Source organism: Callithrix jacchus, chromosome 2 (assembly GCF_049354715.1).
Source record: "Callithrix jacchus isolate 240 chromosome 2, calJac240_pri, whole genome shotgun sequence".
Lineage (NCBI taxonomy): Eukaryota > Metazoa > Chordata > Mammalia > Primates > Cebidae > Callithrix > Callithrix jacchus.
Window position 1 is genome coordinate 66,964,123 of NC_133503.1, and position 22,774 is coordinate 66,986,896.

At 42.7% G+C, this 22,774-nt stretch overlaps 1 pseudogene; it reads left to right on the forward strand.

Moving 5' to 3' along the window:
• Positions 1-243: 243 nt before the first annotated feature.
• On the forward strand, positions 244-526 carry LOC103790734 (cysteine-rich and transmembrane domain-containing protein 1 pseudogene; annotated as a pseudogene).
• The last annotated feature ends 22,248 nt before the right edge of the window (positions 527-22,774 follow it).

Here is a 22,774-nt window from a genome sequence, read left to right on the forward strand (position 1 = left end):
AGGCTCCTGACATTGGCGATGGCAGTGATTTTTTGGACGTGATACCAACAGAACAGGAAACAAAAGCAAAAATAAATGGGATTGTATCAAACTAAAAAGCTTCTATCACATGGCAGCTCTTCACTGTACACTTCGAAGCAGGTACAATGAGTCTTCTGTGGGCTGGTCTGGGCTCCTCAGGTCCTGACCCAACCACTACCCAGCCAGTTTTTGGAGAGGAGAGGTACACTTTACAGGTCTCTAATGAACCAAGAGAATCCTCCACCATATCTGGGCCCTAGTCCATAAGCCCACCTTATCCACAAAAAAAAACAATGGGCCCAGGACCTATGGGGGGGCCTTACATCAAGGGTACCCCTACCAAGGATACACACAGTACAGCTGGCAGGGCAGACCTCAGGAGCCTCCTAAAACCACAGTGTATGTGATAGAGGACCTAAGAAGAGATGAGCTGGAACTATCAACCTGCCTCACAGCCTGCTGGACGGCTCTCTGTTGCTGCTGTTTCTGTGGCATACTCATCTGACCAGCCCAGCTCAGCTATTCTGTCCTGCCAGCTCTGCTGCCACCTTTGATAGGTGTGCCTGCCCCCTTCTGATTGCTGTAATAAATGACTAGCTCTGCAAGACACCTCTACCTTTGGCACTATGGGATTCTAGATTAGTGGGGGTTGCTGCTGTTTAATTTGGTGACTTACCTTTTTAATGTCCAAAACCCATTTCTTACTGATCTTTAAAAATGTTCTAAATGACTTATTTGGGCTAAAGTCTTAGTTTTGGAAAATATATTTATAATTTTTAAATTACATATTCAAGGTAGTGACAAAATGTAACACACTATAGAACGCTTTCTCTGCTAACACCCTGTATGTTTCAACAAATTTGTCCAAACCTCAAAAACAAAAAAGAAAAGAAAAAAAAAGAATCAACAAAGTAGAAAGGCAACCTATGAAATGTGAGAAAATATTTGCAAATCACATATCTGATAAGGAGTTAATATGTGAAACACATAAGGAACTCATACAACTCAGTAGCAAGAAAACAAATAACTGAATTTAAAAATGAGCAAAAGACCTGAATAGTTATCTCTCATTTGTTTATTTTTGCTTTTGTTTTCTATTCTGTTGGTGTCATATCTAAAAAATCATTGCCATCACTAATGTCAAAAAGCCTTTTTTCTATACTTTCTTCTAGTAATTTTAGTGTCAGATCAAAACTTCAGATTGAGCTTATTTTTGTATATGACATGACGTATCTGTATTCTCGAAAGAAGGCATACGAGTGGTCAGCATGGAAATGAAAATGTGCTCAATATCAGAGAAATGCAAATCAAAACAATTAACATATCACCTCACGCCTGTTCTATTATCAAAAAACACAAAAGTGTTGGTGAGGATGTGGAGAAAAGAGAACCTTTGTACATTTTTGATGGGGTTTTAAAAAGGTACAAGCACTATAAAAAAGAGTATGAAGTTTCCTCCAAAAGTTAGCAATAAAACTACCATATGATCCCACATCTGGATGTGCATCCAAAGAAAATCAAACCAGGATCTCAGAGAAATCTGCACCTCTATGCTCATTGCAGTATTGTTCACAATCGCCAACATATGGAAATAACCCAAATGCTCATGGATGGATAAACAGATACAAAAATTGTGGTATATTTCTACTATGGAATATTATTTAGCGTTTAAAAAGAAGGAAATTTTGCTGCATGTGACAACATGGATGGACCTAGAGAACATTATGTGAAGAGAAGTAAGCCAGACACAGAAAGACAAATATTACATGAACCCACTTATATGTGGAATTTAAAAAATGTGAAACTCATAGGAACAGAGTCAAATGGTGGCTGCCAGTGACTGAAGAGTGGGGAAGATGTTGGTCAAAGTGTAGTTTTAGCTCTGCTGGATAAATGAGTTCTGGAGCTAATGTACAGTGTGGTGACTATAGTTAGCGATACTGTACCAGATACTTGAAATTTGCTCAGAAGGTTTATCTTAAGTATCCTCACCTGGAAGAAGGGAGGGAAGGAGGGAGGGAGGGAAGGAAGGAAGGAAGGAGGGAAGGAAGGAGGGAAGGAGGGAAGGAAGGAAGGAAGGAAGGAAGGAAGGAAGGAAGGAAGGAAGGAAGGAGGGAAGGAAACAAGGAAGGAAGGAGGGAAGGAAACAAGGAAGGAAGGAGGGAAGGAGGGAAGGAAGCAAGGAGGGAAGGAGGGAAGGAGGGAAGGAAGGAAGGAAGGAGGGAAGGAGGGAAGGAAGCAAGGAAGGAAGGAGGGAAGGAGGGAAGGAAGGAGGGAAGGAAACAAGAAGGAAGGAGGGAAGGAGGGAAGGAAGCAAGGAAGGAAGGAGGGAAGGAAGCAAGGAAGGAAGGAGGGAAGGAGGGAAGGAAGGAGGGAAGGAGGGAAGGAAGGAGGGAAGGAGGGAAGGAAGGAGGGAAGGAGGGAAGGAAGGAAGGAAGGAAGGAAGGAAGGAAGGAAGGAAGGAAGGAAGGAAGGAAGGAAGGAGGGAAGGAAGCAAGGAAGGAGGGAAGGAGGGAAGAAAGGGAGGGAAATTAGTGAGGTGATGGTCGTGTTAATTGTGGTGGCTGTAATTATTTCACAATGTGCATATATATCAAACACCGGTTTGTATACATTAAACATATATAACTTTTATTTGTTAATTAAACCTTAAAACTGTTAAATATAAAATAAATCAAACTATTAAAATAACATATCAAAATATTAAAATCAACACTGCCCTCTTTCTTTCTCTAATGAGAAACTTGACTTTTGATGTAGCAAAAATTCAGAGAAGGAAGCCAATGCCCCTAAGGAAAAAGTTGATGAGAAATTATTCATTATCTACATATTTGCTAGTATTTTACAGTCATTTGTTAATCACACCCTCTCAGGGTCCCTTGAAGGGAAATGATAATGAATGTGTTCTGTCCATTTCAGAGGTAGGGTGATTTGGGTCACTCAGGGTCCAGGTTACAGTCTCATCCTTAACAGGATTAACAGAGAAAAAGGAAGCCTGTCTCAAGGCAAAGCTTAGGCAGAACGATGATGCCCCCATTCCCAGTACCATCACTAATAACATTAGCGCTTCCCACTGTTTGCTCCCCAGCACGTTGATCAGACATCTTGCCCCACATTTGATTTATTGTTCAGTTGACATAAAACCCAACAATGGTATAATTAGAAGGCTCGCATGAGGTTGCCTGCAGGGAGAGTAATTATTTGCCAAGAGATGAACAGCGATACAGGAGCAGTGTGGGTGTAGGTTTCCTATTGTACCCAGAGCCTGCTGATCATACGTTGTTGATACCAAAATAGAAAGGTGACTGCACTCTTTTTCCTTAGAGGGTGCAACTTATATTTTCTCTGCTTGAGACTAGGTTTGCAGGGCTGTGCCTAATTCCTTTCCCTCCCATCCCATTCTACAGAGAGAGCTGTGAGTGAGCCTCTCAGGACTAAAACTTGTTAGGAGGCCCTGTCATCTCCACGTTTCCTTCCTCCCAGGGTAGCACCTGCCTGCCCAGGATGTTACTGCCTTTCCCAGTGGACACTAGACTTGCTGCTGGATCTAGCTGGAGAGTTTCTGGGAAGGAGAGTGCTCTGCAGGCAGGCTCAGGCATGGACTTGGGGGAATGTGTAAAATGAGGGGAATTGACACTGACTGAGCATCTACTCCGTTGCTTGCACTAACCCATTTGATCCACATGGCATGTTGTGATTCATCTTACAGATAAGGAAACTGAAGCCTGGGGAAGTGAAAAAGTACAACCAAGACAACTCAGCCAGTAGGTAGGAAGGCCAGGATTTAAACCCAAGGATGTTTTCTGCTGACATCCTGCTGTTTCCTCTGATTCAATTTGCCTCCCAACAGTGGGAAAAGAGCCCCCAGAGGGTCCAGGGAGAACAGATCAGAATGCTCTTCACTTCCACACTGTTGATGGCCTCCCTGTGACTGGTCTTTGGTTACATCCTGGTTAAAAGATTGTTGGTTTTGTAGTTCTAATTTATTGTCCTGGCTCGTGTTGATCTTATAGAGTATTCTGGCCCAGGTCACAGTGACCCTGTTGTTCCCTGGCTTTAGGAGTGGTCCCTCCAGAGGAAAAAGACCAAGCTGTGTGGTTGAGGTGTGTCAAGGAATGGGCTGAGTTTCCAACAGCTGCTAGGTCAGGGCTTTATGCTACACCACCTGAGGCCAGATCTCTCTCTATAGCACTGCATTGAAGAGGTCTGGGCTGCTAACATTAGCCTGTGCAAGCATGGTGGCAGACACCATCTCCTGGGGTCCTTGCCTTTGTTAATGATCTCACCCAAGCCTCAAATGTGCTTTTCCAGGTGGAGATCAGCAGCCCCATTTCACAGAGGAGGAAACTGAGGCTCAGAAAGTCCAAGTGACTGGTTATGCATGGTGGTGGAATGGGATTTGAAGTCAGGGAGACCTGGCTTTGAATGCCAAACCTCTGACTTTATAGCTTTGTGCCTCAGGAAATGTCATATGATATATGATTTTCTTGTCTGTAAACCAAGGTAAAGAAGAAAACTGTCTCCTTAATTGTTGGAAGAATTAAGTATATTTTTATTTAAAATACCTGGCAGGTAGTAGGTACCCAATGAATAATGGTTAGTGTAATTAAAGGAATAGTTACTGAGTTTAATGTCACATGTCATTTCTTATGGCACAAGAGGCCTGTGCTGAAATATATTCTGAGTTCATATCTGGGAAGGAATGCTGCTATTGATGATTCACATTTGCTTTGGCATGGGAGGGCGAGTGGCTGCACATGCATTTCCCCTGCTGCTTTAATATTATACCAGGAGGGATTCGATTTGACTCCTGCTCTCACTCAGATTTTAGACCCCAGACTTAGTATCTGGGCTTTAGCCTTTTCTCTCAAGACCGAGTCCCAGACAGGTATTTTTGCCCATATTTCTTCTTTTTTTTCTTTTCTTTCTTTTTTTTTTTTTTTTTTTGAGACAAAGTTTTGCTCTTGTGGCCCAGCCTGGAGTGCTGTGGTGCGATCTTGGCTCACTGCAACCTCAGCCTGCAACCTCACATGCATTTCCCATGCTGCTTTAATATTATATCAGGAGGGATTCGATTTGAGTTCTACTTTTATCCAAAGCATCCACTCTTTCTACTATATCCACTTTAGCTTTCCCTACTATAATTTCCTGGTTGTTTTAATTTCTTATGGTTTCTGTAACATATTACTACAAACTAAGCAGCTTAGAACAATAGAAATGTATTCTCTTATAGTTATGGAGCCCTGAAGTCCAAAATCAGAATCACTAGGCCGAAGTCAAGCGCTTCCAAGGCCCTCTGGGTGAACCCATTCCTCACCTCTTTCAGTTTCAGTAGCTGCCAGCATTCCTTGGCTTGTGGCTGCAGCACTCCCATCTTTGCCTCCATCTGCACGTGGCTTCCTCTGTGTGTGTTATCCACCTCTTCATTTCTCTTAAAAAGACACTGAGTTTGCTTTTAGAGACTATCTGTATAATCTCTCCATCTCAGAATATTTAAGTTAATCATATCCTCAAAGATCCTCTCTTTCCCTATAAGGTAACATTTATAGGTTCCAGGGATTAGGACCTGATGTGCTTAGAGGGCTGCTTTTCAGCCTTCCATACTAGGCTTTACATCCCAATTTCTAACAAACTTTTTAGTTGACAAACTCAGTATCCACTGAAAGGCTATGTTTCATCTTAGAAAGCTAAATTATAAGAATTTCTGGCTGGGTGCAGTGGCTCACACCTGTAATCCCTGCACCTTGGGAAGCCAAGGCAGGCAGATCATGAGGTCAGGAGCTCACATCAGCCTGGCCAACATAGTGAAACCTCATCTCCACTAAAAATACAAAAAAAAAAAAAAAAATAGCTGGGCATGGTGGTGAGCGCCTGTAGTCTCAGTTACTCTGGAGGCTGAGGCAGGAGAATCGTTGAAATCTGGGAAGCAGAGATTGCTGGGAGCCGAGATCATGCCAATGCACTCTGGCCTGGGCGAAACAAAAAGACTCTGTCTCAAAAAAAAAAAAAAAATTATGAAATAGTGGGTCAGCCTGACTCCTGCTCTCACTCAGATTTTAGACCCCAGACTTAGTATCTGGGCTTTAGCCTTTTCTCTCAAGACTGAGTCCCAGACAGGTATTTTTGCCCACATTTCTTCTTTTTTTTCTTTTCAATTTTTTTTTTTTTTTTGAGACAAAGTTTTGCTCTTGTGGCTCAGGCTGGAGTGCTGTGGTGCGATCTTGGCTCACAGCAACCTCAGCCTCCCAGGTTCAAGCGATTCTCCTGCCTCACCCTCCTGAGTTGCTGGGATTATAGCCACTACACCCAGCTAATTGTTATGTTTTTAGTATAGACGGGTTTTGCCATGGTGGTCAGGCTGGTCTCAAACTCCTGACCTCAGGTGATCCACCTACCTCAGCTTCATTTCCAGCCTGCAGTTTGAACTCCCCATATTAAAACACTCCTCTGGATCCCACATGGAGTGTAGGCCCCTAATCCTGGTTTCAAGTCTTCTGTACCCTCTGCAGTCTGAATAGTAAGTAAGTAAGTAGGCAGAGCTGCTGTAACAAATATACCTTAGCAAATAATGGCTCATCACTGTAGAAATTTCCTTGCTGATATTTATGGGTGGAGTAACCTGACTCTCCTCTACATGGTCTTTAGGGAATTAAACTACTTTCACTTTGTGGCTCTGTGTCCTCTGACCACGGTGAGTAGAAGCATGGATAGTGTTTAATTGCTCTTCTCACCTTTAATGTCAGTTCTTGGCGTTCAGGTGTGGTCAATCAGATGTCCCTGCCTAGCATTTTGACTTTTAAGGAAGTGTGACCCGAAGATACTGGGCTAATTAAGACCAATTCTGGCAACATCATCAGCGCCATTCAGTAGCCAGCAGCAGCGACGCCTCAACCAGGCCATTTCTATAAAAACTTTGTGAATCCTGCCTCTGCTAGTTTCCTACAGTCCCTCGTTTTCTATGCCAGGATGTCCAGTCTTGCCATGGACATCGTGAAGTTCTGAAGATCACTCCATTTCCTTGTCTGCTTGAACTCACTGAAATCCTAAGTATCAGTTTCTGGTACCTGAGCCAAGAACTCTACTGAATTCACCTACCTCACAAGGACTCCTGTGCAGGTTTAATTAAATAAGAGATGGGAAAAATTATTCATTTAAATGTTATATCAGGGAAAAGAGATTAAAAGTAACTGCAACATATAAGATCCAGCAATCCTACTTCTAGGTATTTACCCAACTGATTTGAAAACTTAACCAAAACCTGCACCCATATGTTTAAAGCAGCTTTTGTAATAATTGCCAAATTCTGGCAGCAATCAAGGTGTCCATCAATAGGTGAATGGAATAGCAAACTGTGGACTGTGGTACACCCATGCAATGGGATACTATTCAGAAATTAACAGAAATTAGCTATTAAGTTATGCAAAGACGTGGATGACTCTTAAAGGTATATTGTTTAGTTAAAAAAAAAAAAATCTAGGCTGGGAGCAGTGGCTCATACCTGTAATCCCAGCACTTGGGGAGGGATCACCTGAGGTCAGGAGTTCAAGACCAGCCTGGCCAACATGGTGAAACCTTGTCTCTACTAAAACTACAAAAAAAAAAACAAACTAGCCAGGCATGGTGACAGGTGCCTGTAATCCCAGCTACTCGGGAGGCTGACTGAGGGAGGAGAATTGGTTGAACGCAGGAGGCGGAGGTTGCAGTGAGCCAAGATTGTGCCAATGCACTCCAGTCTGGGCTACAGAGACTCTGTCTCAAAAAAATAAAAAAGAAAGAAAAGAAATCGAAAAAGCTTGTATACTCTATGATCCCATTCATTAATATTGTAGAAAAGACAAACTATAGAAATGACAAGCAGATCAGTTGTTTGGGGTGTGGAGTGAGGATTGAATAGATGAAACACAGGGGATTTTTGAGAGTGGTGAAACTTCTATACAGCACCTCAAGGACGGACACATCACATTGTGCATTTGTCAAAGCATTTAGAACTTAGAAACAAAAACAGTGAACCTTAACGCATGTAAGTTTTTTTAAAAAATCATTTAGGAGGTTTGGCAATACCAGGATGGAATGCATATTGTAACAAAAGCATTTTAAATATATTAAACCACCTCATTGAAGAGAGTGGGGAAATTAAGGCGCTGATTTATGTAACTTCGGAAATGAATGGAATCTATGAAAAGAATGGAATCTATGAAACGAATGGCAAAAGGAACTGCACATAAGCACTATACTCTAGTTAGTGAAATTGTTTCCCATGGAGGTACAGTTTGACAATTCTGAAGCCACTTTACGTGTGTACTTAAATTGGACAATTAAGTAAATGAATGGTGGCTGATGGTAGCTTTCTCACTATTGAGTGGGAGGTTATAGATAAGGAAATAGATAATCTGCTCTCAAGGAGGTGGGGTATAGCTCTCACTCCTTTAGCGTGAGCGTCACATAGTGACTCTCTTCCAAAGACTGCAGTACAGAAGGAAAGGAAGGACAGGCAGTGACTCCACCAGGGAGAAACTTGACAAACACAACCTCCGCTAGATGATCAAGGTCAACATCCACAGGGATAAATCATGTTGACAGTGTATGCCCTTGATAGGATGTGATGAAAACAGCACTTCACTTGCATGGACTTTCCCCAACTTTAACAATGAGAAAACATCAGCTAAATCCCAATCGAGTGACATTCTGCAAATTACCTGATCAGTACTCCTGAAAACTGTCAAGATCATCACAGATGAGAAAAGTCAGAAACTAACATGACCAAGAAAAGCCTAAGGAGACAGATGATTAAATGTAATATGGTATTCTAAATGGGATCCTGGAATAGCAAATGGACATTAGATAAAAACTAAAGAAATTTGCATAAACTAGAGGCGTTAATTACTAATCAAGTATCAATATCAGCCCTTTGGTCCTGACAAATATATCATGCTAAGTAAGGTAATATACTACTAATAAAAGACACTGGTTGTGGAGTCTATGGGAATGCCCTGTACTGTCTTTGCAATTTTCCTGTAAATCTAAATCGATTCTAATTTTTTGTTATTGTTGTTTTTTAAAAGTATAAAAAACATTAAAGGAAGTTGCAAATTCAGACTCAGGAAGGTTGCCCAGGAGCCAGTGTCTAAAATAAAACTACTACTACAATATATCAAGGTAAAAATTTGAGCCCTAGTATACAGATGACATGACTGAGGTCTGAGAGAAACAGCAGGTTTCCCAAGGCCACAGGATGAGCAGAGCTGGGCTGTGAACCCAGCATTACAGCCATGGATTCCCATGTTCCTTACTGCATTAACGGCACATCCACCTGCCTCTGGCTGGTTTCTGTGTTTATATAGGCAGGACTCTTGCATGCGCGTGCGTGCGCGCGCGCGCACACACACACACACACACACACACACACACACACAGAGGTAGTCTTCAGCTCCAGCCCAGTCGGCCTTGCAAATCACCTTCAAACATCCTCAGACCCGCAGGATTTGCATTGGCTTTTCTTCCATTCCAAGCATACCTCCATCTCACCTCTTGGCAGGCTAGGCCATCATTTCCCAACCAGCCTCCCCTAAGAGCTGGGTGTGCTGCAAAGACACCCTGAAGCCTCTGTCTACATCCTTGCTGTCCTTGGCCAACTTCCACCCTGCAGTGGTAGGAAGGAGGAGGGTGCAGGAAGGGCTTGGGCCAGGAGTAAAGGAGTACAGGGAATGAGTGAAGGTGCTTCAACCTGGCAGGAGTGGCTGGGAAATTCCTCTCCCTAAGTGCGATATACACACACAGTGCTTAGAGTAGCATCTGGCTTGAGGGATGTCCTACAATTTTAGAGGTAGACATTTTATAGATGTTAGGTGACTGCTGGTAGGAGCCTACACTTAGATGCCTACCCTATCTGCTCCATGAGCCAGGCTCATTTATTTCTATGCCATGTGAGAGCATTTATTCATTTAGTCATTGAATATTTTCTGAATGCATCCTATGTGCTGCGAACCTGTCTGGATAATACTACAGCCACAAGGACATCAGGGATGACGGAGGACAGCAGGCTGTGTTTCTATTAGGCCAGCGTGCATAAGCCAGTGGGTCCTGGGAATAAGTGGCTATTGAGTGAATATATCTCAGGACTCACAGAAAGACCCTAAATGCTCCTTTTCACATTACTGTGGGCTACGGTTCCACTATCTTATCCCCAGGTTGTTGAACGCTATCCTTGAGCTATAGAGAAGGTATTGCAAAGAGGGGTATGAGTCCCAGGAACTCAATATATCACACTACACCTGGTGGCTGGCCTAAAGCTGAGCATGGTGGAAAGGCCTAGTTGCAAATGCCTTTCCTGAACTTTCGAAACCATTTACAAATGACCCTTCCCATCTTACTCCTCTAGTTCTAATTTTGTAGAATATGACCGTAAACCTGGCAAGGAGTCTTTATGACAGAATATGTTAAATCCAAGGCTTAAATGAACAATAGCTCACCGGCTACACTGGTACTGGGTGCCAGACGCTGCATGGTGGACTTGCTTGTGTGTTGTTTTGTTTCATGTTATCCTCACAAGAAGGCGATGTCAGGCTAGAAATATCAGACATAACATACATACCTTTGATTTGTGCATAAGGCTCAAATCCTAAGTGATTTGATTCCAACGTACTGACCTCATTTCTGCCCTGATGGAGAGAAAGAGAAAACCTAGGGGGATATTGAGATAACCAGGTCTGAGTGAGAATAAAGTAGGGATAATTCTCAGGAGGACAGAGTGACTGAGGTGTTGGCATCATGAAGCTGTTGGAATTGCAGCTGCAGACATGCAGAATCTTGGCCCACCTCAGCCTTCCGAGTAGCTGAGATTACAGGCATGAACCACCACACCAGGCTCTATACTGGAGATTTATTTTCACCCAGAAGCCATATGATGGAAAGGTGACAAAGACAGTTGTACAATGTGAGGAATGACCCTTCCACTTCTGTCCTTTTCACAAAAGTCATCCAGGCAACAGGTGGGAACGAGGAAGTAAATGTAACCCCAGGAACAGGAAAAGAATGGGTCCCTGTTGCTTATAACTCACTGACGGGCCTGCTGGCTACGTGCAAAAAGAGGCTCATCAGCAGGGAAAGTTGATGGGAAGTGACATAGCAGCGAGAGACAGAACACAGGAATACTGTGTGACATAGAAATAAGGCAGTGTGGTCCTTGCATCCACAGCACAGTATCCTAAGTGCACTAACCAGCCCTGTCTCCTTCCCCTTGCATCTCACTGTATGCTTTAGAAGCATTCCAGAAACTGCATGGTTTGAGTATCTTCATTTGGTCCATCAGCTTTTCTACTTGGTAGCCTCTCAGATAGCCTGTCAGGCATTATACTTGAAGGCTACCACTGCATCCATGGAATGGAATTTTAAAAACAGGAACTGGGTGAAGTGGCTCCCCTGTTTAGACACTTCTGGTGGTGTCCATTGTATTCATTGCAAAAGGTAACTTTCTTAATGTGGTGGTGCAGGCACAAACAAGCTCCCTGCCTACCTCTCAGCCTCACCTCCTGCTGCGCCCCCCTCTTGCTCAATGCCTGTAAACACACGGGCACTTTTTGAGTTCACCCCCTCCTGCCCTTTCCAGTTCCAGACATTTGCAGTAGCCATCCTCCCTTGCAGAAAGCACCCCTCCCACTTTCTCCTGGCTTCTTCCTGCTCCTTTCTGGTCAGGGAGTCCTGACCCATCTGGGTCAGAAGGTTGTGTTCTTATTGCAGCATTACCACAATGCATAGTTTCTACAGTTGACTGTTTGAGGTCTCCCTCCCCTACTAGATTTAAGCTCAACTAAGACCAGAGACCATGCTTGGCTTTTTTTGGCCTGGTCCCCAGAACGTAGCACAGCGCGTGCTATCATAAGCACTCAATCAATATCTATTGCATTAACAAATACATAAGTGAGTCTCTGCCATTCTACTATCTGCAAAGCTCTTTACATGCATATTTTCAAATTTCAGTGTTGGAAGCTCAGAGAGGGAAAGTCACTTGCTGCACGTCTCCCAGCTGGTAAACAATAGAACCAGGATTCTAACCTAGGTATATCGGACCCCAAGGCCTTGTTCTTAACCAAGGCCGTACCATTCAGAAGGGGTCAGAGTTGCTGGGAGTCGGAAACTTGATCAGCTTGTGGAACAGGAAGCAGTGAGACTGAGTCAACAGAGAATGCCTCTCTGTCCTCTGGAACACTCTCTCCAGATCTTCCCATGTCTGGCTGCAGCTCAACATTCAGGTCTGTTGTGTGTATTTCTTGCACTAATAAGAACATTCAGTTTTGATTTACTGAGAATAAGAGGAAAAAAATAAATAAGGTGGTGGGGAGAAACTAAATAAGAATAGCAAGTAAGCAAGAAGGTCACGAGACCTGCATTAGGCACAGCTGAAGTGAGTGGAGCATGTGTGTGACCAGGGAAAGAAAAGGATAAAGGGACCCAAGAGCACCCAATCATAAATATCTATGGGTACTCCATGTCCACACAGTCTTAAATTGTCCACCATTAGTGACACCCTTTCTGGCCAAATGTATCCTGTGTCCAAAACCCTGAGATAAAAACCCATAACTTCCACTGGCAAGCCACAGCTCAGGCCAGGTGGCCTGGCCTGCCACCTCTCAGAAAGAACAAGTGTGCTGGCTCCAGGCACGTCCCACCTGCTGAGTCCCCTAGCTCACCCTCCATTCTGGTCTTTAGAACCTCACTATCAGCAGAGTAGGCTCACAAGACAGAAAGAAGGAGAGAGAGAGACAGGATGTAGAAGCATTGCATAGCCCAGGACCAGACCCTGTGGGCTTCTGCCCTGTGGCATCCTGTCCTGAGTGTATTAATCAGCGTCTTTTCTTCCCCTTGTTTCTCACTGTATATTTTAGAAGAATTCAATAAACGGTGTGGCTAAGCATCACTGTTTGGTCCATGAGTCTTTCTGTTTGGTGGCCTCTGGGAGAGCCTGCCTGGCAGGCTCCCCCATGACAAGGTCTCAGCTCAAACGTCACCATCTCGGTGAGGCTTCCCCAGCCTCCCTAGCTCTCTCCCTCTACCTCATTCACTACTCCATCACCTGCTTTATTTTCTTGGTGCCACTCACCACTCTCTAACATCTTACCTATGCAGTGGATGTATGCATTTGCTTACTAGTTTGCTGCCCAACCACCCTAGAAAGTAGGTGCAGGAGAGCAAGAGGTTTGCCTTCTAACTGCTGGATCCACAGAGCCCAGAACTCAACCTGGCACACAGGAGATGCTCCTTGTAGAAGTGGCCACTCAATGCATTCAGCAAGGACACCCTACCACTTCCATACACCATGACTGTGCCAGGTTAGGGCACTATCATCAGTAAGCTGTTCTAGGTTGAGAGGTGGTGAGAAGAGACCCATAGGCTATCGGCCGATGATGATTCTGTCACAGAAGGAGAGGAGGGGGCCTTGGAGGAAGGCTTATCTCATCCTGGCAACCAACGATTTTCTTTCCTGGTGTGGCCCAGGAGAGTGAGAAGACGTTTCCTCCTAGCTATAGACATGGAGCCACAGAGTCGGGATTCAAGGCAAATTAGCTGCTGATTTGTATGTTAAACAAGGTTAATTCCATCCATTAGCCAAAGATGTTTTCAAAAGCGCCTGGCACAATTGCTCCTAGCAATTAGTGTCTTTGTATTAGTGGATTTGGGAGTGGGGCCAGGACTTTAAGGGGAGGGGGATGCAATTTATGCACTCTTTATGATATCATCAAAAGTAAATGAATTATGAAAACAAAAGAGGCAATATGAGACTGCCAGTACTAATTACTGGGTAGGACAGAAAGTTCACAGCAAAGGAGGAAAGAATGATCTGAGAAGGACAAGGATCCGGATCATCTGGCCTGCAGGTGTCTTTAGACAAGGTGGGGCTTCCACAACTCCACCTTCCAACTTCAGGGAAATAGCTCTGCTTTTGCTCCACATAAAGAAGCTGGATTAGGAGGGGGTGATTTCAGCTGCTGTTTGTGCTGGTTGTTTCTTGGTTTTGGTTTTGGTCTTTAATTTTTTTCTGGTCTTAGCCTTAACAATGCTGGACAAATTAGTCAACCTGATTCAGAGGCAACTTTAGGCCTTTAGAGAAGTCAACTAATAACAGACCTAGAGTTAGTTGCTTTGGGAAATGACTGCAGAGCGGGTTGCTTTTGTAACCATAATATATCCCCTCAACAAAGGTCTGGCCAGTCTGTCATGCACTACACGGTGGAGTCTGGTGCTGTCCACAGGGCCAGTCTCAGGTGTAGATGGAGGCAGCGGGCTCACACTGATGTGGAAAAGATGGTTTTATGGGCACTGTGGTGCATTCATGTGACTTTAAAAAACGTCAAACTTACCCAACAGAAAATGATTTCTCTTTCATTTTCCTTCCAATTCTTCTGATTAGATCAAGGAAAAGGATTAGGTGCTAGCCTGTCTTAACACCTTCCTCAGCAATGGATAGACATATTTTTAAATAGAAGTCCGGCAGACAATGATATCAAGCTAAAAGTTAATATCCTTCTGTTATTAATGTATTAATTTGTACAATTGCCTTCTGTTCACATAAGATGATTATTTTTTTCCATTTATGGTAATGATATAAAGTTTTATGGAAAAATAGTGAATTGATTTTAAAAAATGTTAAAAGTACATAATTTTATGAGTGATGCAATAATACAGGAGAAGTTATGAAAACGGTGCTTGAATAACTGATGCCTGAAAAACACATGTGTAAGGGAAGGAGTGCTGGCCAGAGGGACAAAGAAAACAGCTTCTTAGCTCCTGTTCCACTGCTGTGTAATCTTGGGCAAGTCCCATAACCTCTCTGAGCCTCATTTTTCCCAAACACACAATGCCAGTTGAACAAGATGCTGTCTCAGAGATGAAGGAGCCATGATAGAATTCCTTCTATCCCCGGGGTTTAGCTGAGAAAATTTAAGGCTCAGAAAAGGCCAGAATGGGCCCGGGACATAGTAGGTGACCAACAAGCTGGTCACTTCCTCCCTCCCCTTCTGATCTTGCCAGTCACTAGAAGGAGAACTCTGTTACCCACAGATAGAAGTTCTACAAACATTGGAGAGAAAACTAAGGGGCAATTTCATTGAAGCAACAAGTTATTTTGAAAACTATTGGTCCCTGTTACAGCTGATTGTTTAGAAAGCAAGAGATGTGTGTCCCACACAGTAAACTTCTGGGAAATGTTACTAGTCTTTAAAAAATTTGGTAACAGTAACTGATTTCAAAATAATTGGCTGTACTACAGGCAGAGAGGAAAAAGAAATCAGCAGAAATGCACTGTATGCAGAAAATTGGTAACAAGGGGCATGAAGTCTCAGCAGTGGGGATTGGAGTGACATTTTATATTCTCATATATTGCTTTCTGTAATTGAAGGAAAATACCCAACAACATAGACATACATATTTCTATATACTTCTAATGTTTGGGAATCAGTTTGGGTGGTACAATGTCTTCAATAGGGATAAAAACTCGAATATTTACAAGGTTCACATATAGAAACTGTCATGAATAAGCCTAAATAGATAAGCACGCAGATAGAAATGGCAGAATTGAGGCGGACCAGCAAGCTTCAAATGATTGCAGCATTTGAAATGTGGGCCCAGAGATGTCAGCTCATTCCATTGTTCCCCCTCTCAAAAAGAAATGATGGAAATCCAAATTTTAATTTGAAACCTTCCATTGTTTTACTGGTAGCTTATATCTTAAAGATTGAATGTAAATTAAACAAACTGACCTGAAGATCACCAGTTGCAAGTGTCTCCAAATCCCTTTAAATCCATTCAAAGGCTTCACTTTTGGTACCTGGGAGAAGAAGCATGGTTCAATCTCTCCATGGACTTTCTGGCTTCTTCAGATTATGGTGGGGTAGGGGAATCTCTGGTGATTATTCAGATGTGCCCCACTCTGTGTCCCCACATTTCTAGTGCCCCAGCTTCCAAACTGGTCCCTGGGGTGCAATTGCTCTCCTATTCTCTACGTTCCCTCTCGGGCTGTGAATGCCCAAGGGCTGACACCTGGGGACTCATCTCTGTCTCCTGACATCTGCACGCTGCAGATGCCTAGCAAAGCTCTGCTGAATGCATGAACAAATAAATAAAGAGAATAAATGAGTTGCTTATAAGGGAAACTTAGTTGAACTTAGGTTAACATAGTGAATGAAGGGCAAAAAAAGAAAAAAAAGGCCGGGCGTGATGGCTCACGCCTGTAATCCCAACACTTTGGAAGGCCAAGGCGGGTGGATCACGAGGTCAAGAGATCGAGAGCATCCTGGTCAACATGGTGAAACCCTGTCTCTACTGAAAATATATTAAAAAAAAAAAATTAGCTGGGCATGGTGGCGTGTGCCTGTAATCCCAGCTACTCAGGAGGCTGAGGGAGGAGAATTGCCTGAACCCAGGAGGCGGAGGTTGCGGTGAGCCGAGATTGCACCATTGCACTCCAGCCTGGGTAACAAGAGCGAAACTCCATCAAAAAAGAAGAAAGAGAAGAAAGAAAGAAAGAAGAAAGAAAGAAAGAGAGAAAGAGAGAAAGAGAGAAAGAGAGAAAGAGAGAGAGGGAGGGAGGGAGGGAGGGAGGAAGGAAGGAAGGAAGGAAGGAAGGAAGGAAGGAAGGAAGGAAGGAAGGAAGGAAGGAAGGAAAAAAAGAAAATCTTGGAATTGTGGGTGTGTCTGTGTTCATGTCTGGGCCATGTTTCTTTACTAATAGGCCTACTTAGTGTTTCACCTTTGAATGCCCCTAGACAAGAATTTCCGTAAACATAGGCTGTAGATGTTACATGGGAAAAGACCTATCCTCAAGGCAGTTTTGAAAATCTTGGGTTTAACTACATTAGACATGCTTTTTAAATTGCAGGACTTCTCTGAGTGCTTAAATGCTAATGATTTCCCAGCTTTATTTCATCTTTTGATTGAACAGTAGCTACTAGAACAAGTGTTTCAGGGTAAACAATTTCTAAAATGTTGTTCTGGGAAATAGTAAGTCTAAGATCGAAAAATATATGCTTGTGTGTATGCTTTACGCATTTGTAAGTATACAATTTAATGGCATTAAATACATTCAAGATGTTGTGTAACCATCTCCACTATCCATTTACAGAAATTTACAGAACTTTTCATCATCCCAAAGAGAATCCCAAATTCTGCATCCATTAAATAATAACTCACCATTCACACCTCCCGCAGCTCCTGAAAATCACTAATTTACTTTCTTCTTTATAAATTGACTATTCTAGGCACTTCATATACAGAATTAGTCCTTTTGTGTCTGGCTTATTGCACTTAGCAAATTGTTTCAAAGGTACATCCATATTATAGTGTGTATCCAAATTCATTCCTTTTTAAAGCTGAATAACATTCCATTGTATGGATATAGCACAGTTTGTTTATCCATTTATCCCTTAATGAGCATTTGGGTTGTTGTCACCTTGTAGCTATTGTGAATACTGCTACTGCTATGAACATTGGTGAACAAGTATATGTTCAAGTCCCTGCTAGTAATTCTTTTGAATATATATCTGGAGTGGAATTGCTTAATTCCACGTGTTTAATTTTTTGAGGAATTGTCACACTGTTTTCCACAGTGGCTACATTGTTTTGCATTCCCACCAGCAATGCATAAGGGTTCCAATTTTTGCACATCTTCATCAGCACTTGGTGTTTTCTGTTTGAGTTTTCTGTTTTGTAATTTATTGTAGTCATAGGTATGAAGTGGTATCTTGTAGTTTTGATTTGCAGTTTCCTAATGAGTGATGCTGAGCATCTTTTCATGTGTGATATGGTTTGGCTCTGTGCCCCACCCAAATCTCATCTTGAATTCTACTCCCATAATTTCCACATGTTGTAGGAGGGACCCAGTGGAAAGATAATTGACTCATGGGAGCAGTTTCCCTCATACTGTTCTCATGGTAGCAAATAAGTCTCATGAAATCTGATGGTTTTGTAAGGGGGTTCCACTTTAACTTCTCGCTCATTCTCTTTTTCCACCACCATGTAAGAGATGCCTTTCACCTTCTGCCATGATTGTGAGTCCTCCACAGCCATGTAGCATTGTGAGTCCATTAAACATATTTTTCTTCCCAGTCTCAGCTGTGTCTTTATCAGCAGCATGAAAACAGGATAATATAGTAAATTGGCATGGTGAGACCCCGTCTCTACTAAAGATACAAAAAATTAGCTGGGCATGGTGGCGCGTACCTGTAATCCCAGCTACTCGGGAGGCTGAGGCAGGAGAATTGCCTGAACCCAGGAGGCGGAGGTTGCGGTGAGCCGAGATCGCGCCATTGCACTCCAGCCTGGGTCACAAGAGCGAAACTCCGTCTCAAAAAAAATATATATATAGTAAATTGGTATCAGGAGTGGGGTGCTAATGAAAAGATACCTGAAAATATGAAAGCGACTTTGAAACTGGGTAACAGGCAGGGGTTAGAAGAGTTTGGAGGGCTCAGAAGAAGACAAGAGAATGTGGGAAAGTTTGGAACTTTCTAGAGACTTGTTGAATGGCTTTGCCCAAAATTCTGGTAGTGATATGAACAATAAAGTCCAGGCTGAGGTCATCTCAGATGGAAATGAGGAACTTGTTGGGAACTGGAGCAAAGGTGATTCTTATTATGTTTTAGCAAAGAGACTGGTGGCATTTTGTCCCTGCTCTAGAGATTTGTTATACTTTGATCTTGAGAGAGATGATTTAGGGTATCTGGCAAAAGAAATTTCTAAGCAGCAAAGCATTCAATAGGTGACTTGAGTTCTTAAAGGCATTCAGTTTTATAAGGGAAGTAAAGCATAAAGATCAGAAATATTTGCAGCCTGACAACGCAGTAGAAAAGAAAATCCCATTTCCTGAGGAGAAATTCAAGCTGGCTGCAGAAATTTGCATAAGTAACTTGGAGCCAAATGTTAATCCTTAAGACAATGGAGAAAATGTCTCCAGGGCGTGTCAGAGATCTTCCATCACAGGCCCTAAGGCCTAAAAAAAAAAACAATGATTTTGCGGGGCCAGGTCCAAGGTCCCATGCTGTGTGCAACCTAGGGACTTACCACTCCAGTTGTGACTGAAAGGGGTCAACTGTATCCCACCCTGCAGGTGGGATGCCACCTGCAGCGCAGCCACTCCAGTTGTGGTTGAAAGGAGCCAACATAGAGTTTGGGCCATGGCTTCAGAGCTGCAAGCCCCAAGCCTTGGCAGCTCCATGTGGCGTTGAGCCTGTGAGTACACAGAAGTCAAGAATTGGGGTTTGGAAACCTCCAACTGGATTTCAGAGGATGTATGGAAATGCCTGGATGCCCAGGCAGAAGTTTGCTGCAGGGGCAGGGCCCTCATGGAGAACCTCTTCTAGGGCAGTGTGGAAGGGAAACATGGGGTCAGAGCCCCCACACAGAGTCCCTACTGGGGCACCACTTAGTGGAGGTGTGAGAAGAGGGCCACCATCCTCCTGACTCCAGAATGGTAGATCCACCAACAGCTTGCATCATTCACCTGGAAAAGCCACAGACACTCAAAGCCAGCCTGTGAAAGCAGCCAGGAGGGAGGTTCTACCCTGCAAAGCCACAGGGGCAGAGCTGCCCAAGGCCATGGGAACTCAGCTCTTGCATCAGTATAACCTGGATGTGAGGCATGGAGACAAAGAGATCATTTTGGAGCTTTAAGATATGACTGCCCTGCTGGATTTTGGACTTGCATGTGGCCTGTAGCCCCTTTGTTTTGGTCAGTTTCTCCTATTTAAAACCACTGTATTTTCCCAATGCCTGTACTCCCATTGTATCTAGGAAGTAACTAACTTGCTTTTGATTTTACAGGCTCATAGGTGAAAGGGACTTGTCTCAGATGAGACTTTGAACTGTGTACTTTTGAGTCAATGCTAAAATGAGTTGAGACACTGGGGGATAAGTTAATGCTAAAATGAGTTAAGACATTGGGAGAAGGCATGACTGTGTTTTGAAATGTGAGGGCATGAGATTTGGGAGGGGCCACAGGGCAGAAAGATATGGTTTGGCTCTGTGTCCCCACCCAAATCTCATCTTGACTTCTATTCCCATAATTCCCACATGCTGTGGGAGAGACTGATTGGGAGATAATCAAATCATGGGGACAGTTTCCCCCCTGCTGTTCTCATGATAGTGAATAAGTCTCATGAGAGCTGATTGTTTTGTGAGGGGTTTCCACTTTCATGTCTCTCTCATTCTTTCTTGCCACTGCCAGGTAACTAAAATTAACTCCAGATGGATTAAAGACTTAAACATGAGACCTAACACCATAAAAACCCTAAAAGAAAACCTAGGCAAAACCATTCAGGACATAGGAGTAGGCAAGAACTTCATGACTAAAACACTAAAAGCATTGGCAACAAAAGCCAAAATAGACAAATGGGACCTAATCAAACTACAGAGCTTCTGCACAGCAAAAGAAACAATCATTAGAGTGAATCGGTAACCAACAGAATGGGAAAAAAATTTTGCAATCTACCCGTCTGACAAAGGGCTAATATCCAGAATTTACAAAGAACTAAAACAGATTTACAAGAAAAAAACAAACAAGCCCATTCAAAAGTGGGTGAAGGATATGAACAGACACTTTACGAAAGAAGACATATATGAAGACAACAAACACATGAAAATGCTCATCATTGCTGGTCATTAGAGAAATGCAAATCAAAACCACATGGACATACCATATCACGCCAGTTAGAATGGTGATCATTTAAAAAATCTGGAGACAACAGATGCTGGAGAGGATGTGGAGAAAAAGGAACAATTTTACACTGTTGGTGGGAGTGTAAATTAGTTCAACCATTGTGCAAGACAGTGTGGTGATTCCTCAAGGACCTAGAAATAGGAATTCCATCTGACCCAGCAATCCCATTACTGGGTATATATCCAAAGGATTATAAATCATTCTATTATAAGGATATATGCACACATATGTTTATTGCAGCATTGTTTACAATAGTAAAGACTTGGAACCAACCCAAATATCCATCGATGACAGACTGGGCAGGGAAAATGTGGCACATATACACCATGGAATACTATGCAGCCATAAAAAATGATGAGTTAATGTCCTTTGTAGGGACATGGATAAACCTGGAAACCATCATTCTCAGCAAACTGACACAAGAACAGAAAATCAAACACCGCATGTACTCACTCATAGGCAGGTGTTGAACAATGAGAACACATGGGCACAGGGAAGGGAGCATCACACACTGAGGTCTGTGGAGGGGAACTAGAGGACGGACAGCAGGAGGTGGGGAGTTGGGGAGGGATAACATGGGGAGAAATGCCAGACATAAGTGATGGGAAGGAAGGCAGCAAACCACATTGCCATGTATGTACCTATGCAACAACTTTGCATGTTCTTCACATGTACCCCCAAACCTAAAACGCAATAAAACATATATTTAAAATAAAAAGAAGTGCCTTTCACCTTCTGCCATGATTGTGAGACCTCCCAAGCCACTTGAAACTGTGAGTTTATTAAACCTATTTTTTCTTCCTAGTCTTGGGTATGTCTTTATCAGCAGCTTGAAAATGGACTAATACAATATGCTTATTGCTCATCTGAATATCTTCTTTTGAAAATGTCTATTTGAGTCCTTTGCATACTTTTGAATTGGATTGTTTGTTTTTATGCTTTGGAGTTATAGGAGTTCTCTACTTATTTTTGAGATTATTAGATTACTTGTTATTCTGATATTACTTAATAATTTGATAATATCCAAAATATGTAGAGAATTCCTATAACTCCTATATCAATTATCAATTACAAATATAATTTGCAAGTATTTTTTCCCTTTCTGTGAATTGTCTTTCTCCTCTCTTGCTAGTGTCTTCTGATGCACAAAAGGTTTTAATTCTGATGAAGTACAGTTTATCTATTTTTTTTCTTTTGTTGCCTGTGCTTTTCATCATATCTAAGAAATCATTGCCAAATCCAATATCATGAAGATATTCTCCTATCTTCTTTCTTAAGAGCTTTAGCTCTTACGTTTGGGTCTTTGATTCATTCTGAAGTGAATGTTGTATATGGTATGAGGTATACAACTTTATTCTTTTGTATGTGGATATCCAATTTTTAAAGCCTCATTTTTTGAAGAGACTGTCTTTTCCCCCATTGTGTGGTCTTGGTACCCTTGTCGAACATCAATTAACCAAATCTGTGAGGATACTGTTATTTTTAGAGACTCTGGAGCATAATATGTGTGATGTCATGTGTTTGCAAGTGGTGATAATGTATCTGAGGTCACACAGCTGGCAGAAGCAGAACTCATGACAATAACATCCATGACAATGACAATGATGAAACAATGACAATTAGCACCTATTTAGCACTGGCTCTGTGTAAGGCACATTGCCAAGAGCTCTTACTCGCACACTCTCATTATGTCCTCCTGACAACCCCATTATTACTTTGCAGATAAGAAAACAGGACAGACACGGTGACTCATGCTTGTAATCCCAGCACTTTGGGAGGCTGAGGTGGGTGGATCACCTGAAGTCTGGAGTTTGAGACCAGCCTGGCCAACATGGTGAAACCCCGTCTCTATTAAAAAAAAAAAATACAAAAATTATCTGGACATAGTGGCATGCACCTGTAATCCCAGCTCCTTGGGAGGCCAAGGCGGGAGAGTCACTTGATCCTGGGAGGTGGAGGTTGCAATGGACCAAGATGGCACCATTGCACTCCAGCCTGGGAGACAGAGCGAGACTGTATCTCAAAAAAGAAAAAGAAAACAAATTATCA